The sequence below is a fragment of the Centruroides sculpturatus genome, unplaced genomic scaffold (genome assembly GCF_000671375.1).
Source record: "Centruroides sculpturatus isolate CEXI.00-Female unplaced genomic scaffold, Cexi_2.0 scaffold1151, whole genome shotgun sequence".
Classification (NCBI taxonomy): domain Eukaryota; kingdom Metazoa; phylum Arthropoda; class Arachnida; order Scorpiones; family Buthidae; genus Centruroides; species Centruroides sculpturatus.
The window spans coordinates 184,224-196,068 of NW_019385953.1; the positions used below are offsets into that span (position 1 = coordinate 184,224).

Genomic DNA, 11,845 nt, shown 5'->3' on the forward strand with positions numbered 1-11,845 from the left:
ACAATGTTTTATATTCTTATGTTGTATGTAGTTATTTATCTACTATACACACACACACACACATAACATATATTTGTATGTTTACACCTCATATAGTTAGACAATGACTGTAACTCTCAATGTTAAACCTATCCTAAATAACTTTAATTCAAAATAACTTGTGAGAAAAGATTAATTCATTTAGCAGAATTTTAGATTAAAAAATAAATTAATATCTGAAATAGTAAATTTTATCAAAAAAAAAGTGAATATTTTTTTTTCAGTTCAAAATTATTAACTTTATTTTCTCCACCAATTTCGACTATTAAAATTTTTGGCTTACTACCAACAATTTTAATATATGTAAAAAGTCGTTCAAAGAAAAAGCACCTTGCTTAACATTCGCACATTCGTTAATATTTTATATTAAAGGAAAATTTTTGACGTTTGACAAAGATTTGTGACCCTAAAAAAATTTTTTTTTACTTTAAGAGAATAATTAGGAATACGAGAAAATCGTTTTAAAAATCATCATCGTTATTCGTAAAAAAAAAATAAAATAAAATAAAATAAAATTTATTACATTAAATCCTGTAACATTACATACAAATACAAATATTAAAATTTCAATCTGTAACCTTAAATACGTAAACAAATAAACTTTTCTGAGATTATATAAATTTACATTAAAGTTTTAAACGGTGAATTTAAGAAACGGTTTTATCTTTCCCGTTCAAAATAAATATAGTATTATATATAAATATGATTAAAGCGAAAAAAAATATATTACAAAATAAGATTATTTTTATAATAAATGCAATAAAAGCTTTTACATAAATTAAAACTTTTACTTATATTCTTTTAAATTCTATAAATATACGAAAAATAGATTTTTATGATAATGATGATAATAAAAACTCTCTCTTTCTCTCTCTCGTTTAAATTAAAAATTATTAACTAAATAATTTATAGGATGATACATAATTTCGAAACGTTGACATTCATTAAATATTCTATTTGAGCGAGTAAATGTATTTTGTATCGACCAGTTAATATATCCGAAACAAATCTTTGTTTATTACACGTGATTTAAATATGCATCATTTACAAAACAAAACATATTTAAAATGACGTTTTCTCTGCATATTTATGCACTCATTTTTGAAAAAAAAATATATATTTTGATTACATTCATAACATTAAAAAGATTTTTTTTTGAAAATTAATTAATTAATTTTAGTTTATTAAATTGTGTACTCAGAAACCGCTTCACTTCGTTAACATAAAAATATTACGAGTACAAAATACTGTAAATCATTCCATAAATTTTTTAATTAAAATCATTTATTAAGGGGTTTTTTTTAAGCTTTTAGATTCGTTCCTTTACAGATTTCTGTGTATATTTTTAATGTTATCATCATTAATTCTGAATATTTATTTAGTCTTTTTCATTATTATAAGCTACTTTCATTAAAATAAAAGTATAAATGTTACTGGGGAGGAAAAAAAAACTCGAGCAAAATTATGTGATCAAATAAGAAAAAAAAAATCCATGGAAAAAACTTCATTCGAACGTTCAGCTTATCAAATGACTACCATGGGATCAAAACCAGAGAAGAAAGAACAAGATTATAGAAAGACATACGAACAGACAACTCTGGAGTAACCCATAGTTGCTAAATAAGTTATTGCAATGGCTGTTTGATGTAAAGGTAGCGCATCCACAACTGGAACGAACACCCTCCTTACAAAATAATGCGACATTCTCGAATATTTATCAGATCGCAACCTTAAATTAAAAAAAATAACATTTTGTGTATCTCACGGCGTTAAAAAGTATTGATTTGTTCACGTTTACTCTCTACTAACAAGTTATCGAAGAATCTTAAGTTCTCTTACTATTTACGATTAATTTTTTGCTAGAAATTTAACACTTAAATTTCGATTTATATGAATTTTTAAATCACGACACCATCTACAAATTACGATGAATATCAATCAGGTGATGAAATAAATCGACGTAACATAACACGATCTTTGACCTTTCGGTTTGAATAAAAAGAAAATAAAAAAAAATAATGATGATGATGATGATGATGATGGAATAAGTAACCAATTTTTTGAAAGGTAATTAAAAATTGGTTATTTTATTCCTTTTTTTAAAAAAAATCTATATTACATCAAACGAGGAAACATAATTTGAATGCCATTATTTTAATTAATTAAATGGTGGGTAATTAAAAGAAAGTAACAGAAACTGAGCTAAATATTATACATCAAACATATTTGTGATTATTCTTGTCGAATTTAAACTTTCTCATACCGTTTCACGTCCTAGATAAAAGTGGGATGAACCACAAAGGATTAATGGATAGATAGATACCAACTGCCTTCTTTCTTAGAAATTTATAGCGGAAACGTAGGTTATAAAAATCACACTTAAATGGAAACTATAATAAAACTTTTCTGTAAATCGAATTTAACATTTATATATATATATATATATATTATTGAAAGCGTATTTTTATTTTCCATTTTTGGCTTAAAATTATAACGAATTCCTAAACTTTGCAATCGATCCATAATTGGTTGAAAACAGATCAAGTCCGGAAAGCGGCCAATAGCATCAGTTTGGCTAGTCACGTGGAAGTGATAAATGGCAAAGGTCAGACATACTTTTTCGCTTCATATACAGATCAATGTAATCTGGTTGGGCGGTTAGAATTGCACCACTAACCATTTGGGCGTTTAAAGGTCCGATTGAGCGGTAACTACCAACCACCCCCGCGTCCTGTTACGTTAGGACAACTCCGGGAACGGGGATTGGTGGACCTGTTATCCTGGAGCAAGAGATGCGGTGTGTAGCGGCATGCAGTCGATGCACAGCTGAGCTGTCGACTGTAGAAAGACGACCAAGGTTCAACTGTTATGTTGTGCCAAGGAAGCTGGCCTTCTACAAACCATCCCCGCCTCTCGTCGTGACTAGGGGGGCGGATGAGGGGGAGAGGCCGACTTCAAGCGGAATAACTGAACGCTGGTAAGTACAAAATTTTAATAATGATTACCAATATCTTTCGTTTTGCGCAGTACGTAACACCGCAGATACCGCATACCTGTCCAAGAAAGAAGCAGAAGGCCACCAGACACGATTATGTTTGACTAATGTGCGTCGACATTATGTTGTTCAATCGATTAACGTATCACTAGCGATGTGTTTTGCAATAATAATTCCGTCTGTTTTAAATTAGACTTTATTATATATTGCTGTAGGATAGATTACGTTAAGTAGAATCGTTAAAAAGAGATGCTGGTTAATTGCGCCTGGTTAACTGTAAAGCTTTTATCTTCCATGCTTCCAGTTTTAAATTCATCCTTCTTCTCTTAAATAATAAACACTATTTTAAACGTTTATTACACGTTTTTACATATAACTGTATACTTTTTAACATATTAAATACGGGTATAAAAATAAATTGATTGAATTTAAGCAATTTTTGATGTTAGAAAATCAAATTTTGATCTAACCATATGTTACCTCGGTCGGTAATGAACCATCTACTGTTTTCTGATAATCTCTTAAATGGCCAAACTTAAAATGGCCTATTACCGAAATCACGATAAATATTTTTAGAAAACTAATTTACAAAAAATATTTTAAAAAAAAAGAATCTTATTATATCAATTAGTGCAAGATATGTGAAAGAAATGAACAGATCCTATTAAAATCTTATGCCATACTACAAAAATGAAAACAAGTATCGCCCGGAATGTATGGAATTCCTCTTTCAGTACTGATTATGACAATTAATATTTATTCACAAAAGTATCTATCCATGTTTAACTTACAATATGCATACAAAGTATATTCGCATATTCCGAATTACTTACATCAATCCATTTCTTTACTATTCTCGAATAAAATGTAAACGAAAAAATTCTGAACATTTATGTAGTTACAATAAATTAATGTAGTAAACACAACTACAACTCAGAATTGTATACAGTACATTCTTACGAACACACTTTTGAGATTCTAGGATATAATCTTATTTTAAAAAATATATTTTTTTGTTTATTCCTAAGAAACTACAACATTTTATTAAATAATAAAATGTTTAATTATTTCCGAAATTAAAATATTTCGAAAACATTAAAAAAAAATGAAAACAGTNACCTTGCTTAACATTCGCACATTCGTTAATATTTTATATTAAAGGAAAATTTTTGACGTTTGACAAAGATTTGTGACCCTAAAAAAATTTTTTTTTACTTTAAGAGAATAATTAGGAATACGAGAAAATCGTTTTAAAAATCATCATCGTTATTCGTAAAAAAAAAATAAAATAAAATAAAATAAAATTTATTACATTAAATCCTGTAACATTACATACAAATACAAATATTAAAATTTCAATCTGTAACCTTAAATACGTAAACAAATAAACTTTTCTGAGATTATATAAATTTACATTAAAGTTTTAAACGGTGAATTTAAGAAACGGTTTTATCTTTCCCGTTCAAAATAAATATAGTATTATATATAAATATGATTAAAGCGAAAAAAAATATATTACAAAATAAGATTATTTTTATAATAAATGCAATAAAAGCTTTTACATAAATTAAAACTTTTACTTATATTCTTTTAAATTCTATAAATATACGAAAAATAGATTTTTATGATAATGATGATAATAAAAACTCTCTCTTTCTCTCTCTCGTTTAAATTAAAAATTATTAACTAAATAATTTATAGGATGATACATAATTTCGAAACGTTGACATTCATTAAATATTCTATTTGAGCGAGTAAATGTATTTTGTATCGACCAGTTAATATATCCGAAACAAATCTTTGTTTATTACACGTGATTTAAATATGCATCATTTACAAAACAAAACATATTTAAAATGACGTTTTCTCTGCATATTTATGCACTCATTTTTGAAAAAAAAATATATATTTTGATTACATTCATAACATTAAAAAGGATTTTTTTTTGAAAATTAATTAATTAATTTTAGTTTATTAAATTGTGTACTCAGAAACCGCTTCACTTCGTTAACATAAAAATATTACGAGTACAAAATACTGTAAATCATTCCATAAATTTTTTAATTAAAATCATTTATTAAGGGGTTTTTTTTAAGCTTTTAGATTCGTTCCTTTACAGATTTCTGTGTATATTTTTAATGTTATCATCATTAATTCTGAATATTTATTTAGTCTTTTTCATTATTATAAGCTACTTTCATTAAAATAAAAGTATAAATGTTACTGGGGAGGAAAAAAAAACTCGAGCAAAATTATGTGATCAAATAAGAAAAAAAAAATCCATGGAAAAAACTTCATTCGAACGTTCAGCTTATCAAATGACTACCATGGGATCAAAACCAGAGAAGAAAGAACAAGATTATAGAAAGACATACGAACAGACAACTCTGGAGTAACCCATAGTTGCTAAATAAGTTATTGCAATGGCTGTTTGATGTAAAGGTAGCGCATCCACAACTGGAACGAACACCCTCCTTACAAAATAATGCGACATTCTCGAATATTTATCAGATCGCAACCTTAAATTAAAAAAAATAACATTTTGTGTATCTCACGGCGTTAAAAAGTATTGATTTGTTCACGTTTACTCTCTACTAACAAGTTATCGAAGAATCTTAAGTTCTCTTACTATTTACGATTAATTTTTTGCTAGAAATTTAACACTTAAATTTCGATTTATATGAATTTTTAAATCACGACACCATCTACAAATTACGATGAATATCAATCAGGTGATGAAATAAATCGACGTAACATAACACGATCTTTGACCTTTCGGTTTGAATAAAAAGAAAATAAAAAAAAATAATGATGATGATGATGATGATGATGGAATAAGTAACCAATTTTTTGAAAGGTAATTAAAAATTGGTTATTTTATTCCTTTTTTTTAAAAAAAAATCTATATTACATCAAACGAGGAAACATAATTTGAATGCCATTATTTTAATTAATTAAATGGTGGGTAATTAAAAGAAAGTAACAGAAACTGAGCTAAATATTATACATCAAACATATTTGTGATTATTCTTGTCGAATTTAAACTTTCTCATACCGTTTCACGTCCTAGATAAAAGTGGGATGAACCACAAAGGATTAATGGATAGATAGATACCAACTGCCTTCTTTCTTAGAAATTTATAGCGGAAACGTAGGTTATAAAAATCACACTTAAATGGAAACTATAATAAAACTTTTCTGTAAATCGAATTTAACATTTATATATATATATATATATATTATTGAAAGCGTATTTTTATTTTCCATTTTTGGCTTAAAATTATAACGAATTCCTAAACTTTGCAATCGATCCATAATTGGTTGAAAACAGATCAAGTCCGGAAAGCGGCCAATAGCATCAGTTTGGCTAGTCACGTGGAAGTGATAAATGGCAAAGGTCAGACATACTTTTTCGCTTCATATACAGATCAATGTAATCTGGTTGGGCGGTTAGAATTGCACCACTAACCATTTGGGCGTTTAAAGGTCCGATTGAGCGGTAACTACCAACCACCCCCGCGTCCTGTTACGTTAGGACAACTCCGGGAACGGGGATTGGTGGACCTGTTATCCTGGAGCAAGAGATGCGGTGTGTAGCGGCATGCAGTCGATGCACAGCTGAGCTGTCGACTGTAGAAAGACGACCAAGGTTCAACTGTTATGTTGTGCCAAGGAAGCTGGCCTTCTACAAACCATCCCCGCCTCTCGTCGTGACTAGGGGGGCGGATGAGGGGGAGAGGCCGACTTCAAGCGGAATAACTGAACGCTGGTAAGTACAAAATTTTAATAATGATTACCAATATCTTTCGTTTTGCGCAGTACGTAACACCGCAGATACCGCATACCTGTCCAAGAAAGAAGCAGAAGGCCACCAGACACGATTATGTTTGACTAATGTGCGTCGACATTATGTTGTTCAATCGATTAACGTATCACTAGCGATGTGTTTTGCAATAATAATTCCGTCTGTTTTAAATTAGACTTTATTATATATTGCTGTAGGATAGATTACGTTAAGTAGAATCGTTAAAAAGAGATGCTGGTTAATTGCGCCTGGTTAACTGTAAAGCTTTTATCTTCCATGCTTCCAGTTTTAAATTCATCCTTCTTCTCTTAAATAATAAACACTATTTTAAACGTTTATTACACGTTTTTACATATAACTGTATACTTTTTAACATATTAAATACGGGTATAAAAATAAATTGATTGAATTTAAGCAATTTTTGATGTTAGAAAATCAAATTTTGATCTAACCATATGTTACCTCGGTCGGTAATGAACCATCTACTGTTTTCTGATAATCTCTTAAATGGCCAAACTTAAAATGGCCTATTACCGAAATCACGATAAATATTTTTAGAAAACTAATTTACAAAAAATATTTTAAAAAAAAAGAATCTTATTATATCAATTAGTGCAAGATATGTGAAAGAAATGAACAGATCCTATTAAAATCTTATGCCATACTACAAAAATGAAAACAAGTATCGCCCGGAATGTATGGAATTCCTCTTTCAGTACTGATTATGACAATTAATATTTATTCACAAAAGTATCTATCCATGTTTAACTTACAATATGCATACAAAGTATATTCGCATATTCCGAATTACTTACATCAATCCATTTCTTTACTATTCTCGAATAAAATGTAAACGAAAAAATTCTGAACATTTATGTAGTTACAATAAATTAATGTAGTAAACACAACTACAACTCAGAATTGTATACAGTACATTCTTACGAACACACTTTTAAGATTCTAGGATATAATCTTATTTTAAAAAATATATTTTTTTGTTTATTCCTAAGAAACTACAACATTTTATTAAATAATAAAATGTTTAATTATTTCCGAAATTAAAATATTTCGAAAACATTAAAAAAAAATGAAAACAGTGTACACAAAAGTACACAGTAACCAAAGCTTATAATTATATCCAACAGTTCGATAATAGGAATTAATTTTCTATTTGTAATTCCTCAGTTAATTATTTTAATGATAAATGTAAAACAATTTCTTATCGTATCATACATGATAAATATCAGGTTATCTCACAATAATTTGTACAGATATCTTACATTAATAATTATTTCTGTATCCAATCCATTGTAGAAAACAAAAATAAAAATAAAAAGTGTGGCTAATGGCCTATACAAGCATGAAAGAAGCAACGTAATGACTACTTCTTGCTGCTTCTCGATTACACTTGAATTTTAGGATTACAAAACAAAACAAAAAAACTTTTGATATAAATATATCATTTAACGCAATTAGAAAAATTATTGAATGTTGAATACTATAATTATTTTCCTTAAAAAATTTTCAAATGTTTATTTTTTTTACAATGTCTAATTTATTCTATATGAAACTAGGTATTTTAAAACTTTTTTTTTTAAATGTCTAGTTTTATCATATGAATTGCAATTTAAAAAATAAATAAAATTACACAATAGTTCAAAAATTTTATACAAAAAGCATGCTCCTACATTATACAATGGCAAGAATATAAATTAATTTTTAAAAAAAATTTATATAAAAGATTATTATTTTTATTGAGAAATAAAATATTTTAAATTATTTTCAGGCTCCTACAATCTTTATTACTATTTTAATTTTGATGAATAAGATAACAATAGCTAATTAATTATTTTTAGAATTAGTTATTGTAGACATTAAATTCTTGAGTTATCTCGAAATTTCGAGTTAAGCAAATTTGACGTTAAGAAAATTGGATAAATGGATCGAACTGTTATTTTTTATTTTTTCTTTATCATCAATATTTTAACTTCGTTTGTTTTACTTCATTCTATTACAATAAATGTAAAAATATTTTAGTTGTGATCAATCATCTAAAATTCATCTCGAAAGTTATTTTCTCAATACTTTTTTACTATTGTTACAACAATTCTTTTCCTGTCCACTTATTTATATTCGCTAAGTCATGAATAACTACTTTATAATAAATATTTTATAGAAATCTAATTAGAGAAAGAGGAAATTCAAGTATAGATGAAGGGGTGAAAACTAAAATGTTTGTAAGGTAAAATTTAAGGACGAACAATATCATTACAGAGAAGTAATATAAGACTAGCGGAAGACGTTAATAATGACAGCAGTAATAAAAAAAAAATTCAATTAAGTAGAGGAAAAAAAAATTCTATGAGGCTCCAGGCGCCAAATTTCTATAGAACTATAATGAATAATTTAGTAAAAGTAATTTTTATCACTGAATATTTTAAAATACAGTATATATATATATAATTTTTAATATTTTTATTACGTTTAAATTCTATTTTTTTTTCTTTACAATCAGTTATTAATATCTATATTCTGAATTTTTAACATGCTCAATCAATTATCATAGAAAACTTTTGCACTAGGTAATTTTTAATATATTTTTTGCAGAATCATACTATTTAATATACTGAACAAACTACAAGCCATTTAAATATACTTTACACAAGATATTTAATACATTTATTATATGTTTAAATAAATAAAATATATTAACTTTAGCAATTTGCTTTAATTTAATATATATATATATATAGAAAAATACATTAAAACTAAGCCATTTTCTTAATACATAAAGCTTAAAATTAGATTTTAACGTATCAGTTTTACGTAAAGGTTAAGAAAAGGATCATATTTATAAATGCGAGTAATTAATATCTCGATAATCTACTTGTCTCAATTTCACTATGAATTTTTAATGAATTAATGGTGAATTAGCCAAGAGCGAGTTTAGCGAGGAGAGAAAAAAATTAATGTCATAATTAGTAGGAAAAAAAAAAGACGAAACCAAGCAAAGAACGATGAATAATTAAATTTCAGAGTGCGGAAGTTATGTGGGTGGACAACAGAAAAATCAGTAATAAAACGTCCAGGAGAGTGCTTTCCCACGCAGCAGAGACTAAAGGCGAATCGATCGAAATCAAGCTGACCCGGTACAGTTCCAGTTTACGTCTTGGATAAACTAGTGGTTCCCTGATTCGATTTGTTTACTGCGCATCTGACATAACCGGCAGTCTAACGCACGAGTATAATGAACGGCTGATGTCTTTGGAACAGCCTAAAACTTCTTTTTTTTTTCTTACCTAAATTACTTACGAGAATATAAAATTAATTTCTGCCTGTAATAATCTATTTTTGATTTTCACGCTAACGGATTTAATTTTTCCATCCGCTTCCCCCCATCTTCCTCTTTTTCTACTTTAGATAATATATAACTTAAAAATAGTCAGAATACTTGAGGGTGCATTAAATATGCAAAGAATATAAACAAGCTTAGTGGTAACTAATAAGACAATTAGTCGAACTTTTCTCACATCTCTTAAATTAGGTAATTAGGTTTCCAATAAATAATTCTATGAAGACAATGGAAAAGATTGCATCGGAATAGGCAATTCACATTTCTCAGTTTGCTCATCTCATCTGTAACTGGTGGGAGGCAAGTAATACAAGATGGATGACTGCCAGCGATATTTCCCAAAGGATCAGCATCGCAGTATACGATACCCTATAAGCAAAACATTGTGTTTCCTTTAAAGAACGGCAAAAAAAATATTTGCCACAATCCGCTCTAAAAATTTATTTCATTAAAATTATATGCTAACACTTTTAGTACTGAAACAATATATTAAGTTACATTAAATAGAAAAAAAAATTAATAATTTTAAAACGTTTTTCTGTTTTCTTTTTATTGATTTTAATAAAACTAAATAATTTTCAAAAGCATAAAATTATTAAGTGGTTTTTAAATAATTTATTGCCGCAAATTTTATTATATTATCCATTTAAAAATTATAAATTTCAACTTTTCAGACGTAGTATTTAATATTATCTTTTTATCTTTATTGATAACAACAGTTCTGACTGTAAGAATCATCTTTCATCCATTCGAATTTTTTATTATTATTTATTATTTTTTTCTTTCACTTTAAATTCAATATTCTTTTTTTTCCGTATAAGAATCACTATCTCTACTCCACAATCAACTTCTATCTAATTCTGTCTTGTTTTCTCTTCTATAAAAAGATCTGATTTTGTTGTGACATAGCCACATTTCAACTAAAAGTTGTTCCTTTTTTGCTTTTGTTTTTTCTTTTTTGCTCTCCAGACCACAAAAGTACACAGTAACCAAAGCTTATAATTATATCCAACAGTTCGATAATAGGAATTAATTTTCTATTTGTAATTCCTCAGTTAATTATTTTAATGATAAATGTAAAACAATTTCTTATCGTATCATACATGATAAATATCAGGTTATCTCACAATAATTTGTACAGATATCTTACATTAATAATTATTTCTGTATCCAATCCATTGTAGAAAACAAAAATAAAAATAAAAAGTGTGGCTAATGGCCTATACAAGCATGAAAGAAGCAACGTAATGACTACTTCTTGCTGCTTCTCGATTACACTTGAATTTTAGGATTACAAAACAAAACAAAAAAACTTTTGATATAAATATATCATTTAACGCAATTAGAAAAATTATTGAATGTTGAATACTATAATTATTTTCCTTAAAAAATTTTCAAATGTTTATTTTTTTTACAATGTCTAATTTATTCTATATGAAACTAGGTATTTTAAAACTTTTTTTTTTAAATGTCTAGTTTTATCATATGAATTGCAATTTAAAAAATAAATAAAATTACACAATAGTTCAAAAATTTTATACAAAAAGCATGCTCCTACATTATACAATGGCAAGAATATAAATTAATTTTTAAAAAAAATTTATATAAAAGATTATTATTTTTATTGAGAAATAAAATATTTTAAATTATTTTC

The 11,845-nt window shown here is 27.0% G+C and overlaps 1 protein-coding gene across 1 annotated transcript in view; it reads right to left on the reverse strand.

The window, feature by feature from the left end:
* The window catches only part of LOC111612786 (midasin-like), a 162,112-nt gene that overhangs the window by 69,651 nt on the left and 80,616 nt on the right, over positions 1-11,845 (reverse strand). The gene's annotated exons all lie outside the window — the stretch shown is intronic.